This window comes from Dermacentor albipictus, chromosome 3 (genome assembly GCF_038994185.2).
Source record: "Dermacentor albipictus isolate Rhodes 1998 colony chromosome 3, USDA_Dalb.pri_finalv2, whole genome shotgun sequence".
NCBI classification, from domain to species: domain Eukaryota; kingdom Metazoa; phylum Arthropoda; class Arachnida; order Ixodida; family Ixodidae; genus Dermacentor; species Dermacentor albipictus.
Window position 1 is genome coordinate 66,793,674 of NC_091823.1, and position 19,497 is coordinate 66,813,170.

The window sequence follows — 19,497 nt, forward strand, 5'->3', positions numbered from 1 at the left end:
CGGTATTACGTCCCTTAGTGATTATAAAACTTGGCGCTGTCAACCTTACCAGCTTTAACACGAACACGTGTATCTTGTTATTTGACGTAATTAGGCTTTCATATGAGGACACATGTCTCGGGAATCCACCTCACTGTTACGTTTGCGCGAAAAAATGCCTCCAACTTAAGAAACTGCGCAAAGGAAACCGATATGCTCGAGTTTGTTTGCATTGACAAACGTGCGAAAGTCGCCCTCGGATTTTATGCGCAGATAAGTGAGGTGGCGCTGTCACAAACTGTATTTCAGGATACCTATAGTCAAATTTTTTTACGGCCAGTATTTATATATTAGCATGAACAAATGAAAATATTGCGGAAACAACTAACAACATCTCTAAACATTCACGCCCGTACTACTATGCCTGGCGCTTCTCTCAACAGTGGTGCTTCTCCGGCGAACGTGCTGCTTTGAATGACGTCGCATCAACAACTCTTAGACGCCCGAGTGCGGGTAAAGAGGCAAGCACCGCAATGAGTACACTTCTGGCTGTGTAACTGAGAGCGCTTTTGCATATACATACTAGTGCATTGGTGCGCCCATATAAGTGGTGGCCCCCCTATAGGCGATCCTGCTTCGACGGCTAGTCGACATTCTTGGCAGCATCCTTTCCAAAGCTCAGAGCCCGAATCGATAGCGGTGATGGTTCAGTGGAACTGCTGCGGCCCTGACACTGGCGAAGAATACGGCCCGTCCCATACGTCAAGTGCCTGGGACAACCACGGGGAGAGTTCAACAGAACTTACTTGGCTTTGCTACTACAAATGAATGCTGTGAGGGAACTCGGGAAAGCCTAGGGAGGATTTGGCAACCAAGGATGTTTTTTAAGCGAGGAGCACGTCGACTTCGCAGGCATCTACAGCGAAGCTGTTTATGGCGAAGGAAGACGAAAAAGTGGCTCTTGTGTGGAACCCGTTTTCTGCTACTCTCGTTTTGAGAGTATTTTTGCGTGTTTTTGGTAGGTGCCGCTCCCGAGACCTTCGGCGATGGAAGCGGAGTCAGCTAGACGTCCGGATGAGACAGACGTCACAGCGTCAAGCGCTCCGAGGAAGTGCAACCACTTGATGAGCGACACAGGCAGTGAGGACACCTTGCTGTACTACACTGCTTCAGAAGAAGATCTGTCGGAAGACGGCGACTACTTGAAAGTTGTGAGGCGAAAAGGAAAGAGGAGAATCGTCACGGCTTCCTCGTCTACAACAAGGACGACGGCGGCAGCAAAGGCCAATGACATGGCTCATACCATCCTCTTCTTGCCCGAGACGCCGACCGACAACCTGAATCGGCTAAACAGGCAAGCCATATCTGTCACACTGGAGGCTCTTGTTCCAAATGAGATTACGGATATGAGAATTAACACCCATAAGAACATTTTCGCGGTTGAAGTCAAGAACAGAGCAGCATTGTATACCTTGAGTACAGTGAAAATGCTGGGCAAGATAAATGTTCGCACTATAATACCACAGGACAGCAATACTATATCAGGTGGGGTTTATGATGTCGATGAGTCAATCGACGACAACGATCTGCCTATTTTGGTCTAACCCGCCACAGCAGGTGTAACTATTATTGAAATCCGTCGCCTAGGAGATTCACGTTGTGTGAGGATAACTTTCAAGGGAGGTAGCTTGCCGTCCCACGTGAAAGTTGGATTTTTTCGTTATCCAGTGCGACCGCTCGTTCCAAGACCACTTCAGTGCCGTAATTGTTTGAAAATCGGGCATGTCAGCGGCATATGCAAAAATTCGACCGTGTGCGCAAGATGTTCTGAGCAGCACAGCCCTGATGCTTGCCGTGCGACTCACTTCAAGTGTGCCAATTGCTCTGGTCCCCAAGAAGCATCTTCGAAATACTGCCCCAGACACAAGACGGAGCGGAAAGGCCTAAAACAAATGGTGAGAGGCAACTCAACTCACAGAGAGGCCGCCGCCAAAGTGCGATGGCGTCGTGTCCGCCGTCACCGCAGACGATCCTCGTCTACTAGAAATACTGATACCGTCGTGAGACAGATGCTACTTCCTAAGGCTATTGTTCCCAAGGCGCCTACCCACCCTAACAACACGGTGTCTGGTGACGCAGTGAACACGTCTACTGCAAAGGACTGGCCTGCACTTCCGTCATTAAGTCCTCCAGCCCAACAAAGGTCGACGGTGGACTACCGATGCACCAATGAGGGCACAGATCACGTACGAGGTCCGCCAAGACAAGCAAGTAAACGCCATAATAAAATCTCTCATGAAAGTCATTCGCGTGTTGATAAACGACATGCAGACACCATCGGCTCTAGGTGCACTACAAGTGCTGGACGGCCTGGATCCGGTCCTTGCGAGCCTCGAGTAGCAAGCACAATGGCTCTACCGTGTCAGCCGTTCTTCAGACAAGTCAAGGAAGCATCTATTATGCAATGGAATGCCCGTGGCCTGAAATCTCGCGTTCCTTTTAGCCGTTACGTTTTCACCAATCGATTCCCCATTGCTGTCGTCTGTGAAACGAAGCTACAGAAACCCGTCCGGATCTCAGGCTCTGAACCTCATGTGTCGTCGACTTGTAATGACATTAGCAAGGGATCATTTACATACGGTGTGAACTGACTTACGTTGTTGATCGAGTGCGGCCACATGACAGTAATCAGTATGTGTGTTTGACCGTAACAAACAAAAACTTGCGTTTACTTTAGCGGGCGCTTACCTTTCTCCATCAAGTCGTTTCGATAGGCAGAGATTGAGTGACATTATAGATGCGACACCTGGTCCATGGATTGTTGTTGGGGACTTCAACGCGCATCATTCACTTTGGGGAAACAACAAGATAAATTCCAAAGGAAAAAACCTCGTGTCCTTTGCTTGCGACCATGAACTTTGTTGCCTAAATGATGGCAGTCCCACGTTTCTGCGCGGCCGAACATACAGCAGTTGTTTAGACTTAGCTTTTGTTTCGCGTTGCCTCACTCGCTGCGTCCATTGGTTTACAGATATAGAAACCCACGGAAGCGACCACATTCCTACCTACCTCAACATAAAAGGCCTCACCAAATCCGTTGTGTCAAATTTTAAACAAACAATAGATTGGCCAGTGTTCAAATCACTTATGGAAGGCGCATGCCACGAAGGCATTTCATCGACACTATAGAATTTGAGATCGCCAAGGCTATGCAGCATGCTCTGCGTTCATTTAGACCATTAGAGAAATACACAGATTTTGATTGGAAAATACAGAGCCTCCGTGCAATCCGCCGGCGAGCGGAGCGATGGTACAGATGGACTAAATCGGTCTACGACCTCAGAGAGGCCAGACGCATTCAAAAGAAAATTCAGCGTCACTTTGCTGTACTGCAAAATCAATGCTGGAAATCGTTTTGTGAGTCTCTCGACCCGCGTAAACCTGTGTCGGTTGTCTGGAGAACAATCCGTGGACTTCGAACAGCTCCTCAACAGCGTCGTCCATTCAAATTTGGTGTAGCAAAAAAAGAAGGAAAAAAATTACCGACGATTACGTTACTTCCTAATGCGAAATTTGAGCGCAGCAAATAAGCTGTTTCACCTTTTCGATAGATTGAGGTAAAGAAATCGAGCAACACATGTATGCGCTATCACAGAATTTTTTTTTTATTTTTCACACGTATTCCTTTAACAAAGACTCCACTAACAGTTCTTGACAGTCATGAAGGAAGCTTTGTGGTCGGAGAAATAGACTGATATATGTTCGACTTGGTACACCAATGCTTGATTCTCAAAGACGAGATCTATACAAGTGCCTCGCGAGGTTGTCACAGCCGTGGGACGCGTTACGAGCGAGAGGAACGGGATGTTCTCCCGCATAAGTGTTAGGAAATTGCTGTTTGTCTTTATGTCAACATTAAAGTCCCCCACTACTAACATCGGTGTGGATCGATGGACGGTTAATGCGAGTTGCAGGAAGTGCACGACGTCTTTCGTGAGTGCGGTAGCGGACTCACGAAAGCGGTATCAGTCGGTCGCTGCCAGCGCTGGGGGGATGAAAGGGGGGCGGAGCTGGTTACGAGGCCGACGATAACGCCGACGACGACGCGAAACCCAGGAACGGACGCCAAAGAGCCATTTGTGTAGCCAGCCCTCCTCCACAGTCTCTCCTCCTCCCTTCCATCATCCTCCCTCGCCCGGAGAGCCGACAGCGCGCATGCGCGGCGGCGGAGCAGATTCGTCGGCGAGCTGGTTACGAGGCCGACGACAACGCCGACGACGACGCCGACGACGACGCGAAACCCAGGAACGGACGCCAAAGAGCCATTTGTGTAGCCAGCCATCCTCCACAGTCTCTCCTCCTCCCTTCCATCATCCTCCCTCGCCCGGAGAGCCGACAGCGCGCATGCGCGGCGGCGGAGCAGCAGATTCGTCGGCGAGCTGGTTACGAGGCCGACGCCGACGACGACAACGCCGACGACGACGCGAAACCCAGGAACGGACGCCAAAGAGCTGCGCTCTAAAAAAGATCGGACGACGCTTAAGCTTCTCCTTTTAGAGTGAAGCGCCGTAGCATTCAAAGGCCCCCTACTGCTTCTCATGCTTCCCGGCAACTGCAGCTTATGTAACGGTAACGTTTACCAGCAAACACATACCTTCAAGCCACAAAAAATAAAGAACACACACCCACACACATGGGAGGAGAGCGGGATAGAGCGCCTTTCATGTGTGATATGTGTTGTTTTTTGGCACCTTGAAAATACGTGTAATTATTCAATGCCAACTTGCCCAGTAAGTCCTCTTACCGGGAAACGCTGGTGGTGAACGCTATGCACGAAGGCACGCTTTCTGTTCGAAACGCGGCCTCTTGCATGGGTCGATCCCTTGTTATTGTTTCGCACTTTTTGTTTTTGTTTTTGTTTTTTTCGGACTTTTCGCACTATTGTTTCGCAAGTCACTAGCCCTACATCAAGGACGCCGAGAAATCTAGGTAGCCGAAGATTACTGCGCGAGGATCGCGGGTCCGGCACTCACGTATTCACCTTGCGCAGCTATTCCCATTGTCCCCCCTTGCTCCAGAGATCCTCGTATGGACGCTCCTTTCTCCATCGAAGAACTGGAGGCCACACTTGCTGGGTGCAGGCGATCTTCGTCACCAGGACACGATGGCATCACATACTCTGCGCTTGCCAACCTTAGTCAAGAGGCCAGAGATGACCTTATTGGCCTATACAACGCATCATGGCATGACGGCCTGGTCCCTACAACGTGGAAATCCAGTCGGCTTGTTTCACTCCTCAAGGCTGGCAAATACCCGTTGGAATTGTCATCTTACCGTCCAATAGCACTGGCCAGCTGTGTCAGCAAGGTAATGGAGAGACTGATCCTTACACGGTTAGAATGGTACTTAGAATTTTACAGCGTCTATCCAGAGGTAATGGCTGGTTTTCGACGCGGCCGCTCGTCAATCGACAGCGTTATCGACCTTGTTACATACGTGCAACACCAGAAACATGTGAAACGAATCACTGCGGCACTATTCCTTGATGTTAATGGTGCGTACGACAATGTAGACCATCATGCAATTCTGGCCGCCTTAGCAGCTATAGGGATTGGTGGATACACATTTCGCTGGATAGGCAACTATTTGAATGGCAGGTCTTTTTTATATTTTGACTGAAGACGGACCAACGCCGCTTAGCTATATCAGTCGTGGTGTACCGCGAGACGGAGTACTCAGCTCTACCCTTTTCAACCTGGTGCTCGTTGGTCTCGCTGATTCGTTGCCGCAAACCTTTCAGCTCTCCGTATATGCAGACGACATTTGCATATAGGCTTCAGGCGTGACACGTGTACAAGTCCGCGAGCGACTTCAGAAATCCTCAACAGCTGTGTCAACATACCTAAGAAGACAAGGCCTGGAGCTTTCCGCTGAGAAATGTGAACTTATTGCTTTTACTCGCAAAGGGATGGCCCCATATGCTTTGTGGATTAATGACCAAATTATACGATATAGACGAAAGCACCGATTTCTTGGCGTCATCATTGATAGAGACTTGTCTTGGAGCCCTTACATCTCGTACATGACAACGCGTTTGGCCACCATTGTGGACTTTGCGTTTCTCGGCGGGAAGTCCTGAGACGCAACAGTACCGTCAATGTTGCAACTATATAAAGCACTGTTTTGGGCTTCCTGTGGTACAGCTCGCCTGTACTAGGAAACACTTGCACTACTAATATCCGCAAGCTCCAGAGCGTGCAAGCCCAAGCACTTGGGACTTGTCTCGGTCTCCCCAAAACTACGTCATCGATTGCGACAGTGGCCATAGCCAGGGACGCTCCTTTGACAGTCTACATTGATACAAATGTCCTGAGAGCACACATCCGACACCTGACTTGAATTCCCTCCCACCATCTTGCTTGCCTGCCAGCGAAAAGGCCACTTTCAGCTTTTGCCAAAACTGTTGTGAGACATCAGTCATACTTGCCATCAGAATTTACGTCCGCTACACGATTGTCAGTTCCATTGTGGTGTCTGCACCGGCCAGAAGTGCAACTGACAATTCCAGGAATCAGAAAGAAAGCAGGAGCGCCATTGCAAGCTTTGAAACAAGCAACTTTGGAGCACATTCACAACGTGCACAGATTCCGGCAACATCTATACGCAGCTGGTTCAGTAAAACTCAACAGCTCTGCTGCTGCAGTCATATTCCCGGCACAATCTGAGGAAATCAAATTAAGAACTTCATGTGTGGCCACATCAACGGGTGCAAAACTCGCGGCGCTCCGTGCTGCACTTTATTTCATTAAGCAGAAGCCACCGCAACAATGGACAGTCTTTAGTGACTCTAAGGCAGCCCTTCAGTGCATACGAAGCCCAATGCGCCGCGGGCCCAGTGAACAACTGGCCTCAGAAATTCGGCACACATATAATCAAAGCCATGAGAAGGGACACGACATAATCTTTCAGTGGCTTCCAGGACATTGTAACATCAGCGGGAATGGCCGCGCCGACGAAGCCGCCCGATCCGCACATGAAAGTGGTCAACGAGTCTTCATTCCACTTTCGCGAACAGACGCTGTGGCTGGCCTGCGATTGATGCCCCGTGATTGTACTTTGCCCCTGTGGGACTCAAATGTCTTCACCATCTGTCTGTTGCGTTCGTTGTCTCTGGAAATGCGGATACACCTTCCGCCTGGGTTACCACTACGTGAACAGACCATGCTCGACCGTCTGTGGCTAGGCGTTGCCTTTACGAACTTATATGCTTTCCTCATTGTAATGGCCAACAGCCCCACGTGCGACACATGCAACATCGACGAGACGCTCGCACACATTATCTGTGCCTGCCCGCGATATAGTGCTCAGAGACAAGTGATGTGCAGGGTCACGGACCAGTTGGACAAGCATCCACTATCAGAACTAAAAGCTTTGGGCCAATGCTCCGAAAGAACATCCGCGTGGAAGGCCTTACTCGCGTTATTGAGGTTCCTGCGGTCTACGGAGCTTCACGACAAACTCTAAGAATGCCGCCCCTATTGCTCAGTAGTGTACGCGCTTTGTTCGTGCGTGTCTCTCTTTCTTTCTATCCCCCCTTCCCCTCTTCCTTAACCCTTGAATTTGGTCTGAAATTATTTTTGTTGAGAAAATTATTTTTGTTGAAATATTTTGTTGAAGTTATTTTATTGAAGTTTTTGTTTTTGTTGAAACGTCCGACGCTGGACTCCGACGCCGACTGCGGATTTTCTGCGATACGGGGCCCTGCATAGAGTTGTCGCAGGCGTTGCCCTTCGGTGGCGCATGAACTGATACCGACGGGGAACGTCGGCATTTGTCAGCGTCCTGTGACATATTAGATAACGACAGCTCGGCGTTTACTACTCGGACCAGAGCATACACGCAACAGCTCAGCCGGAACAGTTTACCTATTGCTTACTACATGCGCACAACGCCCACGTCTGCAGAACTGAAAACGCTGCCTCAGCACCGCCATCGAGGCAATCGAGCTTAGTGTTGACGGCGCGTACGCTTCAACGTTTTCGCAGGCAAACGGACTTGTCCATGAAGTCTCTGAAGAACACCGCGCGCGAGCCCTCCCACGTTCCCCCAGCAGGACGGTACGACAACGGCGCTTGCAGCGGCGATGGCGCTTACGTAGTGAATGGATCTCGAAGAAACGTATAATTGCTGTCGGAATAAAATTTGCAGTTACGTCTGAAATCGGAGCATTCAGAGCAATAGCAACCTTTAGCAACGTTACTCGAGTTCCCTGCACAATGTTCTAACAACGCCCGGAGAGGACTGGGCGTTACACCGCACGCGAGGCAACGGCTCCTGTGCAGCAGGAACAGTGCCCTGGCACAATGGCACAACGATGGCGCAATCAGGAACGACAGCAGCGACGTTACAGGCGTCGCACCTCTATGGTTGACTAGCGCCCAATGCCATGATTAGGTACAATAAACTCGACGTTTATTTTGCTGTGATACAATTTGTAAGGGCACTCCAGATGAATTTCTACCGTTGTCGCCTTCACCGCGATGTTCCGTGTAAAGTCCAAGCGCAATAAGGTCACGGCTGCACAGCGTATGCTGTCGGTGCGCGTGTAAGTTCGCGAGGGTGAGCCGAGAAAGAGCGTAGCTTGATTTTGTGCGAGCAAGGGACGAAGGCAGTGAGGAAGCGTGCCGTCTTCCGTCGAGCGCAAGGCAGCAGCGGGGTTGGGGGCGGAACGTTTTAATCCGGCGGCAAAGCGGCCGCGCGCGCCCTATCTTGAAAACGATCTGCAACGCGTAGAGTCTCCAGTAGAGTCTACAGTATCGTAGCAGCAGTTGGCAACCAAGGCACACGGACCGCGCGGGGTTGTTACTCCGCCAGCCAATCACAGAAGGAAACAAAATCGTCGTCATGCGGCCATTTCAAAATGGTGTCGCACTTGATAACTTCGGAGTGTCTGTTCTTTAAGAGCGGCGAAGGCTCTGCATAACGAAAGTATTTTTGAGCAACTTCGAAGGGTGTTTGCACTATGATATTCGCATCGTTCGCGTTAAATGTTCATATTATGCGACGTTGAGCCCACGGCACGGTGTAAATACAGGCATTAGATATAGGTATGCCGCGTTCCTGACGAAAAGTAAATGTGCGCTGCGAGAAACTAGACAATGACGCACAGAACACTGCCTTGTCGTCTACTCCTTCTTGTCCCTTATCCTCATTTTTCGGGCATAAAACTCTATATCAAGCTTAAATTCAGACGCGTTTGCAATATACCGCAAATAATTATTAATAAATAATTCGTAGGGGTGCCTGTGATTCTCTTTAAAGATCGCCCTGAAAGCGCAATTCGTCCTGTTCCGATGGGTTAACTGAGTAGGCGGACATTATTTCCACAGGAAGTAATGGTATCCATGTAGATATTATTAAAAAAATCACTAGATAACTTTTTATACTTTGTTAGATGTTGAACTAGCAAAATTGAACCCTTGTGAAGCCACGTCTGCTTAGCAGAAGTTTAGCACTAGCACCAGTGATGACATTTGCGCCTCCAAAACGTGGTATACGAGATTCAGCAGCCGCAACAGTTGTTGCTGCTTTAAAATCGCTCGTGTATATCAAAGCATATAAACATGTAAGGTGGTTTATGTAAGATTCATTTGTGCCTGGGTTCTCAACAGTGTTTCAGTAAGTGCGTGAAGCTCTCTCCTGGGTTGAGGTCATGATTTGCACTGCAGCTTAGTATTGCTTTTTTCTAAAGTACTCTCATCCGGTGCCGCTTGCGGACTATATATTAAGGTGAATTATATTCTTTCATTGTATCTTTATGCCATTTCTAGATGTTAACTGTGTAGAGCTGGGTTTCTATCTTGAGAGTAAGTATCAAACGATCGATGGTGCATTCGTGTTCTTATCCTATGTTTTTTTTCTCGATCTCAGTGATTCTGTAGTAACAACGTCTACGTTGTCATTATTTGGTTATCCGCAGTGGACGATAAAAGCGAAATCAAACCAAGCGAACCAACGCACTAGTATACACTGGCCTATAGCTGTTGAGATCCAGTTGACTTTACTTAGAAATGCCTTAGGGGAAAAAAAAAACAGCCTGTTCCCTTTTTCGGTGGCTCTGTACGTAATTGTGCGAGAATTCCATGCAGCCACCTACTCCTGGCTCGTGACTCTTTACGGTAGCAGTGGTGCAGTCGTGCAGCCATTTTAATTAACTTCAAGCTCATTTTCTGCAACGCCACGTATAACCACGTCTGCGCGGTTATCACGCACCTTTGCAGCTCTGCTAAAGACGAAGTGTGTCCTTTGTGACGATGTTGAACTTTATTTGCCTCTTCAGATGTTAGATGGAAGGCGCGCCCTTCGTACAAGGATAAGAAATTAACAGCGTGAACGAAGAATATAAGTCAGTACACCAATGTAAAATATGGGTGCAGCATTGTGCGTCACAGCTGCGAAGGGCAAAGCGTAGCGGGGGGGGGGGGGGGGCATGTTGCAGCGCAAACAAAGCGAGAGGACTCGTTAAATTGACAGAGACGTCATCACCAAGCCGCTGACTTGCGTGTGCGAAAGGGACCCGAATACGCTGATTAAGTGTGTCGCTTTTTCACCGCTCGCATGATCTTCAGGAAGAAATAATGAGGCGTCTCATGTTTTCTTGCTTTTTCTTTTTATCACCGACGTTTGTACATTACCCAGAAGCGCATGGGATGCTCGTGATGTACGTTTCTTTGACATTTCACATAATGAAAACGACCTTTTTTTTTTCTTGCACCAGAAATGAAAGCACGAACTCTGTTAAGCAAAACGCGACGTCATGTATAATTTCCTCGAACCGGCACAATATCCGCTGTGGCGTAATAGTGGCTTTGGCGTTGCACTGAGCTCGAAGGCGCGGAATGAAATCCCGGCCGCGGCGGTCGCATTTTGATGGGGGCGAAATGCAAAGACACACCCGGTGCGCCTTTGCATTGGGTTCACGTTAAGGGTACCCACGTGGGGAAAACCAATGCGGAGACACCACTATGGCGTGCCTCATAACGATATCGTAGTTTACGATATAGGGTATAGGGGCTTGAGAGAAAACGCTCCTGCATACAAAATTGAAGCGACGCTTACCTTGTCTCTGCTCGCCAATTTGCGGGTGTTGGCCGCAGGCTACGGCTCTCGCCGAGTATGCAACAACATAGCCCATGGGCGCCTGCCAATGGCTATGTGCTCAAGTAGACAACTTAGAACACGGGGGGTATCTTTGAGCATATGTCGCGGGGCATATGGCCGAATAGACAGCTTGGGTCACTCGGTACGTGCAAATATGCGTGTAGCAATAGTTATGTGAATATTCTTGGCCGATCGCCTAGAAAGCGCATCTGCCACAGGATAGGTGCCCGAATAGAAAAGCTAAACAAGAGGCAGGAAGTGAAAAGTCGGCAGCCAGAATGGTGCAGACGTCGGTAAAAAAAGAGAAGGAGTAAGTCGGGGCGCAAAAGCAGCCGGCTTTGGAGATAGAAATAAAGGGAGCAGGAGGATCAGAGCCTGATTGATCGAGAAGCGTTGAGTTACATAAATGGGAACAAGGAGAAGGGAAGTGAAAGCATTTTTGGTAAGCCTAAACAAAAGCTTCACTTATTACCTATTTCCACTTGTACGTGTTATCCGCCAATTCTAGTTAATACCCGCCGTGGTTGCTCAGTGGCTACGGTGTTAGGCTGCTGAACACGAGGTCGCGGGATCGAATCCCGCCATGGTGGCTGCATTTAGATGGGGGCGAAATGGGAAAACACATGTGTACTTAGATTTAGGTGCACGTTAAAGAACCCCAGGTGGTCGAAATTTCCGGAGTCCTTCACTACGGCGTGCCTCATAATCAGAAAGTGGTTTTGGCACGTAAAACTCCATAATTTTTGGAATTCTAGTTAATGCTACCCTACGATTTCTTGCCGTTTACGATTAGAGAACATTGCGGTAAAAACATTGTTTCTGTTTTTATTTATTATTGAAAGTTCTGTGCACTCCGATGCATTCACGATAATATTAGTTTTATATTCTTGTGTTAATTGGTTGTCCCTTTCAGAGCACTAGGGGTGCTATGCAGGATGCGCCGAGTTTCTCGTTCGTGCGAGTCTTATTCGAGTTTCGTGTACAAAAATGCACAAAAACAGCAGACCAAAAAAAAAAAGAAAGTCGACCAAAAGCTGCGTATGACATCAGCGCACCCTGCGCGGCGGATTGGTTCCGCGTTTCAAACACAGGCTGCGCAACGAAACGCGCCAGCGCCACGTATTGTCGCGTGTGACGATACGTACGCAGCACGCAAGTGCTTTGCGGAACGTAGGAGCGCGTGTCGCGTTAGGGCTAGTACTGCGAAATGCCAACGTACGTAAGCGGCGCGAGCGTTAGACGCCGGGCACGTCGGCGTGCATTGGCCGCGTCCGGCAGTACGTTGAACCATCGGTCGAACTAGACGCTGTTGATCTCGCTAACGTGTGGGCGCATTCCCACTTCGTCGAACTATATTTCGGCCTTTAAGAGACTCTACTTTTAATACGGATGAAATACACGAATCATATCGAGAAAAATAAAAACCGAGTACTTGCTTTCCGAGGCTGGCATGGTCATTTGCGACGAACTGTGCCAAAAGCATGCAGAGCCTTTTGCGCAAACAGCACACACTGAACACTTCCTCAAAAACAAAGTTCCTATTTTCGCTGTGCATTCCCACCGTGCAGGATCCGGGACTGGCTTCTGCGCGTTCACTTCAGGCATCAAAGCCGAATCGTATGCCATTGAAAAGTTCAGCCTTCCGCTGGTCGCCTTTGACACTGCAATTATGGGAAACTCTTTTGTCTCGAGCTCTCCCAAACAAACGAGAACCACGAGAGCAGCACGCAAGGCTCCCTACGTACGCACGCAAGAATCGGATGCGTGCCTACGCAGCGGCGGCGTACGCATCACGCACCATTCGTGTTGCGTTCTGCACATGCGCACCTTGCAGAACGTAGTGATCTTACGTAAGCAGTGCTAAAACTATCTAATGCCGGAGCTGTCCGGCTGTCCATCTGCACACTTGCTGTGCGCCGCTTGCCACGCCTTTTTTCGGGCGCGTCAAGGGGATTTCTCCTCTTTCGGGCACTATCTTTCTATCCTCCGTCGAATGTGAACAGGGAACACGTGGTGCATTATTCAACATACACTCTCCCTCATTCGGATGCGCTAAAATACAACAAATATAACAAATACAACAAATAAAATAGCTAGACATTTTCTTTCTTCAAGTGTGTTTTTCGTTTTGAATGCTAGAAATTTCTCATGACAAACGGATATCGAGCGAAGTGTTCAACCCCGGCCACACGTACGCTTGCAGACGCGCGCAACCTGTCGTCTATACGCTTTGTGCCTGCCGTTCCTCACGAGGAAAGATGGTTTGCATACACAAAGACTCACGACAGTGCGTGCTCATTGGGCTCATTTGTAGGCGCCTTAGAAGACGCCATTTCGTACTTTGTTATTGAGAATATTTCAAAATGTTCTGATATATACAAACATAATTGTTATATTTTTTATAGCTGCTGGATAAGCAAAAAAAGAAAGGAAAGATTAAGCACTTTGTTGCACGATGTAACTCAGCTTCGCTGAGAGTTGAATGCACTGCGCCGTAGCGGCTTAGCCAGAAAAGCGAACGATTCTCGACGCTGTGCGTGTTTGCTGCATTGTGGCTCCGGTACATAACTGATGACAGAACAATCATGTCAAACAACAGCTGCGCTACGTTGTCGTTCTAGAACACATTGCCTCCTCAGCACCATCTGCTACCACGGCGCATCGACCCTTTGCAGCAAGCAGCTACAGTGACGTGCCGACAATGATTTGCTATGCCCTACGTCGCCACAATTCAGGCAATGAAACCCTGTTGTGGGGCCGTCACAGCTCGAGACGATACATGCATAAGCCAGCGACAGTCGACGCTTTGTTTTCGATGGTAGCGCTCAATACATCACTGTTGACAGTGCGTTGTGTGTGCTTTATTGCTGCGGTCAAGATATGCCTCTCAGCTCAGCAGCACGTCGCTCTTGCCGAGAAATAAGTTGGGGGTGGCCTAGCCGTGGTGGGTGCGCCCATAAAGGTTACATGCTCCGCGTGACGCGTGACCTATGGTTTTGAGTGACAGGTGAACTCGTGCCAAACTCGTACAATCGTGACGTGGTCTGAGTGACAACATGAGAACTGCGACTATTCAAGGTTGACCGACGAGACGCGGCGAAGCTAGCCAATGTTCAACCGGGGACTATTATTCACAGTGACCATTGGGTCTCATACAACTGTATCCCAGATTTAGTGGATGCTAACGGGGCAAGCCTCGATCTACATTGGGAGGCAGTCAACCATAGCGTGAACTTTGTGGACTCGAGCACGGGCGCTCACGCCAAAAAGAAAACCGCCACCTTATCAGTGGCGGGAACAGGGTAACTGCGCCGCTACTGAGTCCCGCCTGAAATGGATGTGGTGGCAGTCAATTTACGGCCAAGTGCACTGCAATGACTCTTCCTTGCGTTTTTTAGAAGCCATGGATGGCTCGGGGCTACCCAGTATGAAGACTCTTTTGTGCCGTTGTTGGAAAGCGTCACTTGGCGCTATTCGGTATGAAGGAGCATGACAAAGTAAAAGAAATTACACTATTAAAAAGGTTAAGACCCTTCTGGTCGTATCTTGTCCCACAACAATAATCGTCATCTGTGTTGCCCCCATTTACTCTCTTTAACACTGCGAGCCCTGTATTGCCAAATGACGAACGGCGTTCGCGTTATCAGCGTGACACCTGTAATATTTTTGGTAGATTAATTACCAGTGACACTGTCATAATGATTGAGAAAAAGAAGACACCTTATTATCGAGAGGGACCGGTACAACTTGATGTGGGAAGTGTCTGCAGTTCCCATATTAATGCATGGGCTCAGGCTGGTCCAAACGTCAGTACGTGACAGAGACGGAAGGCAGCCCGAGGCCTACCAAATGTCTTTGGTCTCAATAGGGGACAGGCAATATACAGTTGTATTTCAATATCGGGTGGCTTAAGACATCTCAGTGTTGCTACTCCGTGTTTATTTAAGTGCTAGCCGCAGGGCCAAGCGGTTCCTCACAAAGGCGCAGTAAGACAAGGTGTTTTGATTTATTAAAAAGCAACTTGCAGATTGCAGCCGTTCTTAAATGCCACTCTGCTAAATTTTGACATTTTCCTTTTCTCTTAGCATTCATGTGCATTCAGAGCAGAGGTGCTGTTCTCTGGTTGGTTCGCGCATAAAGTCAAAGGAACTGCTGGAAAAGTAAATGGTTCCTGCATGGCCGAAGGTGTTGGCGTCCTGGCCAACAGCTCCTTGGAACTCATCAGCAAAGGCGACGATAAACTGGAATACACAATCACTGGAGAATATACGCACATTATGATTTGCAGCCCAACCCAACCCATGAAGAAAATTATGGAGTGCATTGATATGGAAAATGGAGCCAATGTTAAGCAGCTGTAACGAAATAAGATCCAAATAAACTGTATACGGTCTGATGTGCAAAATAAAGCACAGAGACATAGCGCTGTATATACCTACGTTCCTTGACTGAAATACTTGGAAAATGTCTTAATTACTAGTGTTTTTATTTAAACACATAAAAAGCAGACCTTGGCACCAAGACATGGCGCCGGCTACTGCTTTTCACGTGTAAAACAAATAAATTATATGTAACAGAACGTCACAAAGGTAAACAAAGTACATTATAAAAAACGTCGCACTAAAACCTTAAACCATGAAACGCAGTTCAAGATACGATAAACACTATAGCTGCACTACACATATACAACATGTCATGAGAGAAGAATCGATAGAAATATGACTGTTTCATTTGATATATATACAATGGCGTAAATACATACATACATAGCTACATAAAGATAAAAAATGCACATGCATAAGAAGAGAGGGGATCACAGAAAAAATGAAAACTAGAGCACACACAAACACGAAGGAACTCAGGAGTGTCGCAGTCGTTAAAACAGGTCGCTTGACTGGAGGAACTTCAGTAGTGCATTCATCGCCTTCTGGTGTGAAGATCACATCAACCGGCACTCTGATCGTTTTCTCAGAAAGCGGCCGGTCGTCGAGGAGTGCCAAGTCCGCCACGAGTGACAGTCTCTGGTAGCTGTAGCGGGGACAGTGGAAGAAGATATGTTCAATTGTTTCCTCGCTGCCGCAACTGTCATAGGCAGCACTGTCAGCCACTCTGATGCGGCAAGCAAATGTATTCTTAAAAGGCACTGCAAACCAGAGTCGGCAGAGAACAAAAAGAAATTATGGGGTTTTACATGACAAAACTACTTTCTGATTATGAGGCACGCCGTAGTGGATGACTCCGGAAATTTCGACAACCTGGGGTTCTTTAGCATGCATTTACATCTAAGTACACGGGTGTTTTCGCATTTCGCCCCTTCGAAATGCGGCCGCCGTGGCCGGGATTCGATTCCGCGACCTCGTGGTCAGCAGCCCAACACCATAGCCACTGAGCAACCACGGCGGGTCGGCAGAGAACAGTTCTCTCAATTTTGAAAAATCCAGATGGAATGCGTAGTGGAAGCAGTGGGTCCAGGCGATGCAGTCGAGTATGCCGGAAACCTGGCGTGTTCCACGTGGATCGTGTGGCATCACGCGATTGTATGCGAAGGTTTGTTGCTACATCGGTTCTTGATAGCGGGATGGGTTGCTTTCGAGCATTCTTGGAAGCCCTCCTAGCAGCTTCATCGGCATGTTCGTTGGCCATGATGCCGGAGTGGCCTGGGCGCTACTGAAAAGTGATGTCATGTCCTTTTTCTGCTAGTTGGTAACATAGCTACCGTGTTTCCTCAACAAGTTGGTCTTGCGGTCCGCGACGTAGAACGGATAGCACACAATGCAGGGTTGCCTGCAAATTCGTAAATATGCTTCATCTTCACTGTATATGTTCACGAATCATGTGAAGTGCGCTGCGAAGTGCAGCAAGGTCTGCAGCAGTCGACGTTGTCCGGTGAGAAGTTTTAAACTGAGTGGTCACAGATTGTTCTGGGAAGATCACAGCTCCTGTAGATCCGTTAACCGTTGCCGAGCAATTGGTGTAAATGTGAAGATGGTCCTTGTATACCTCATGCACATTGAGTGGAGATAGCTGCCTCAGAACTGACAACGAAAGCCCTGCTTTCGTTCGAATCCCTGGTACTGAGAGTCGAACTTGTGGCCGAGCCAAACGTCAAGGAGGTGATAGCTGCCTCTCGGCAGGTGTACAATCTCGAGGGCGGCCGTTACGGTACGCCGATCTCTTAAATATGTCTCTTGTTTTAGAGGATGTGTGCTGAAAGCAGACTGATTGTCCGTGCTTTCTGTGCAGTGCCAAAAGTGATTGTGAAAAACTGTCGCTGTTTAAAAGTTCAAGCCTTTCGATGACATGCGCCAGAAATGTACACAAAGAACGTGCTCGTCCAGCACTTGAAAGATCACCAAAACGGGTTAGTCGCATCATTGGGAAAAGAAACCGGGGAGCGACAAGCCATTTTTGAACAATGGACTGCCGCTCTTATTATTACTACAGATGACTCACGTCAACCTACCGGGCTTTGTCGTGAAGCTGTGATGGCTCATTCATTAAAAATGGTAATGCGCAGTAAATTATAGTAAAAAGGAGTTATTTCTTTTAATAACAAGCATAACAAGTAGTCGCTGCCGTATGAAGTTGATTGCCCTTTGTAAATGCCTATGGAATGCATCTGAGCTAGCGAAGAGCATGAATTCTCAGACCCTTCGCTACACCAGTCATATCTGCTAGTTTTATTTGGTGATGACTCTTTGCCAAGTGCTCATGCGGTTAACCTAATTACCGCTTTCTTTTTCAACATATTAGAATATGTTTTAAGTTGTGCGCTTGTGATTGCATATTCTTCCTCTAATTGATCATACGGGACGTTGTAGCCGTGGTTACGCAGAAAACTATTTCTTGAATCATTTACTTTCAATTTCTCCGGATTCGATTGCCGAATCAATGCACTCAAACAAATCATTAGTATCTTAAAAACTCATACGTCATCATGATAAGTGGGCAAATGTCTAGCTCAATGTAGAGTTATTGCGGAATGGTTTATGGTAAGGCAAGTCCTCCGACCTAGGCTTCAGCTCATACTGTTACATTCCTTTTCTGACAATTCCTTCTGTCGCTGCAATAACGTTGATAATTCCACTTCTGCAGAAAAAAAATTTAATTATGGGGTTTTACGTGCCAAAACCACTTTCTAATTATGAGGCACGACGTAGTGGAGGACTCCGGAAATTTCGACCACCTGGGTTTCTTTAAGGTGCACTAAAATATAAGTACACGGGTGTTTTCGCATTTCGCCCCCAGCGAAATGCGGCCGAAAGCCAAATTTCAAGAGTTATCTACATGCGGTAATATCTAAATTTAACTAACATAATATTCCGCAAGTACAATTATCAGTAAGCGATTGTATTTTTCAACTGCTGTATGGTGTTTCAAACCCACATAACTGTATCAGGCAGTGTATACTTTCACGGCCAGTTCCCAAATCGTCTCGTGTCGTATCGAGCCATCTATGTGAAGATGGAGTTCAACCTGCGGGAACAAATTTATGAAAATGTTGCTGGGGCTCAACTTTTATTATCTGCGTTGTCTGTGTTCACGGAGATGTTGGTGCCTCTAAACGGGGGAATATATTCCATTTCTTTAAATTCCTGGTGATATTCAATATAAGAGAACGTATTGGTGCTAGAAAGTTGCCCCTGGTCATTATCTCACAATGCACGTTGCCATAGTAAAAGTAAGGGTCACTAAAATAACGAGAGTGCTACTACCGGGTTATTCTCAAAGACTGTATTTATTCAACAGGAATAGACAAGTAGAAATAGAAATGACGTACAAGGGCGCTAATTGGGGAGCTGTTGATGCTCCCTGGTAATCTTCTGCTGAACTCTTCGTAAAACAGGACTTAGTAGTTCTGTGTGTGTAATAACGTTTTGAATTAATTTGTGAAGAAATAGGACATGTGCACGACTAAATTTGCAAACTAAGTGATGGAAGTGTGGGAAATCATGTAAACTTGAAGAATTGTTAGTGCACGAGGTCAGAAAACAATGTTTGTAATAGCCATCAACATTTCTGCACATAACATTTATATGCTATTTTAATTGATTTAACTACTCAGCACCACTGAGGCACATTCAAGAAACGTAAGACGCATGCATGGGAACAACTTGAGGAATGGTAATGAGGTACGAAAAGCTTTTGTAAGTCTGCAGAGGATAGCGAACGTGCGCAGGCCTCGTGCTGCTACGCACCTAGAGTGGGCGGAGAAGCATAACTTACTCTGAGAAAGCACAATTGCAACATTGCACCCTAGTCAACATGGAAAATTCAGAAGTATAAGGGAAAACAATATGATGGGTTTTATGTGAATATGACATAGTTCTGACTTTAGATGAACTTAAGGTAAATAAT

General features: G+C 47.6%; 1 protein-coding gene across 5 annotated transcripts in view; it reads left to right on the top strand.

The window, feature by feature from the left end:
* LOC135905513 (cell adhesion molecule Dscam1-like) overlaps window positions 1–19,497 on the top strand; it is a 910,071-nt gene that overhangs the window by 32,855 nt on the left and 857,719 nt on the right. The window lies entirely within an intron of this gene.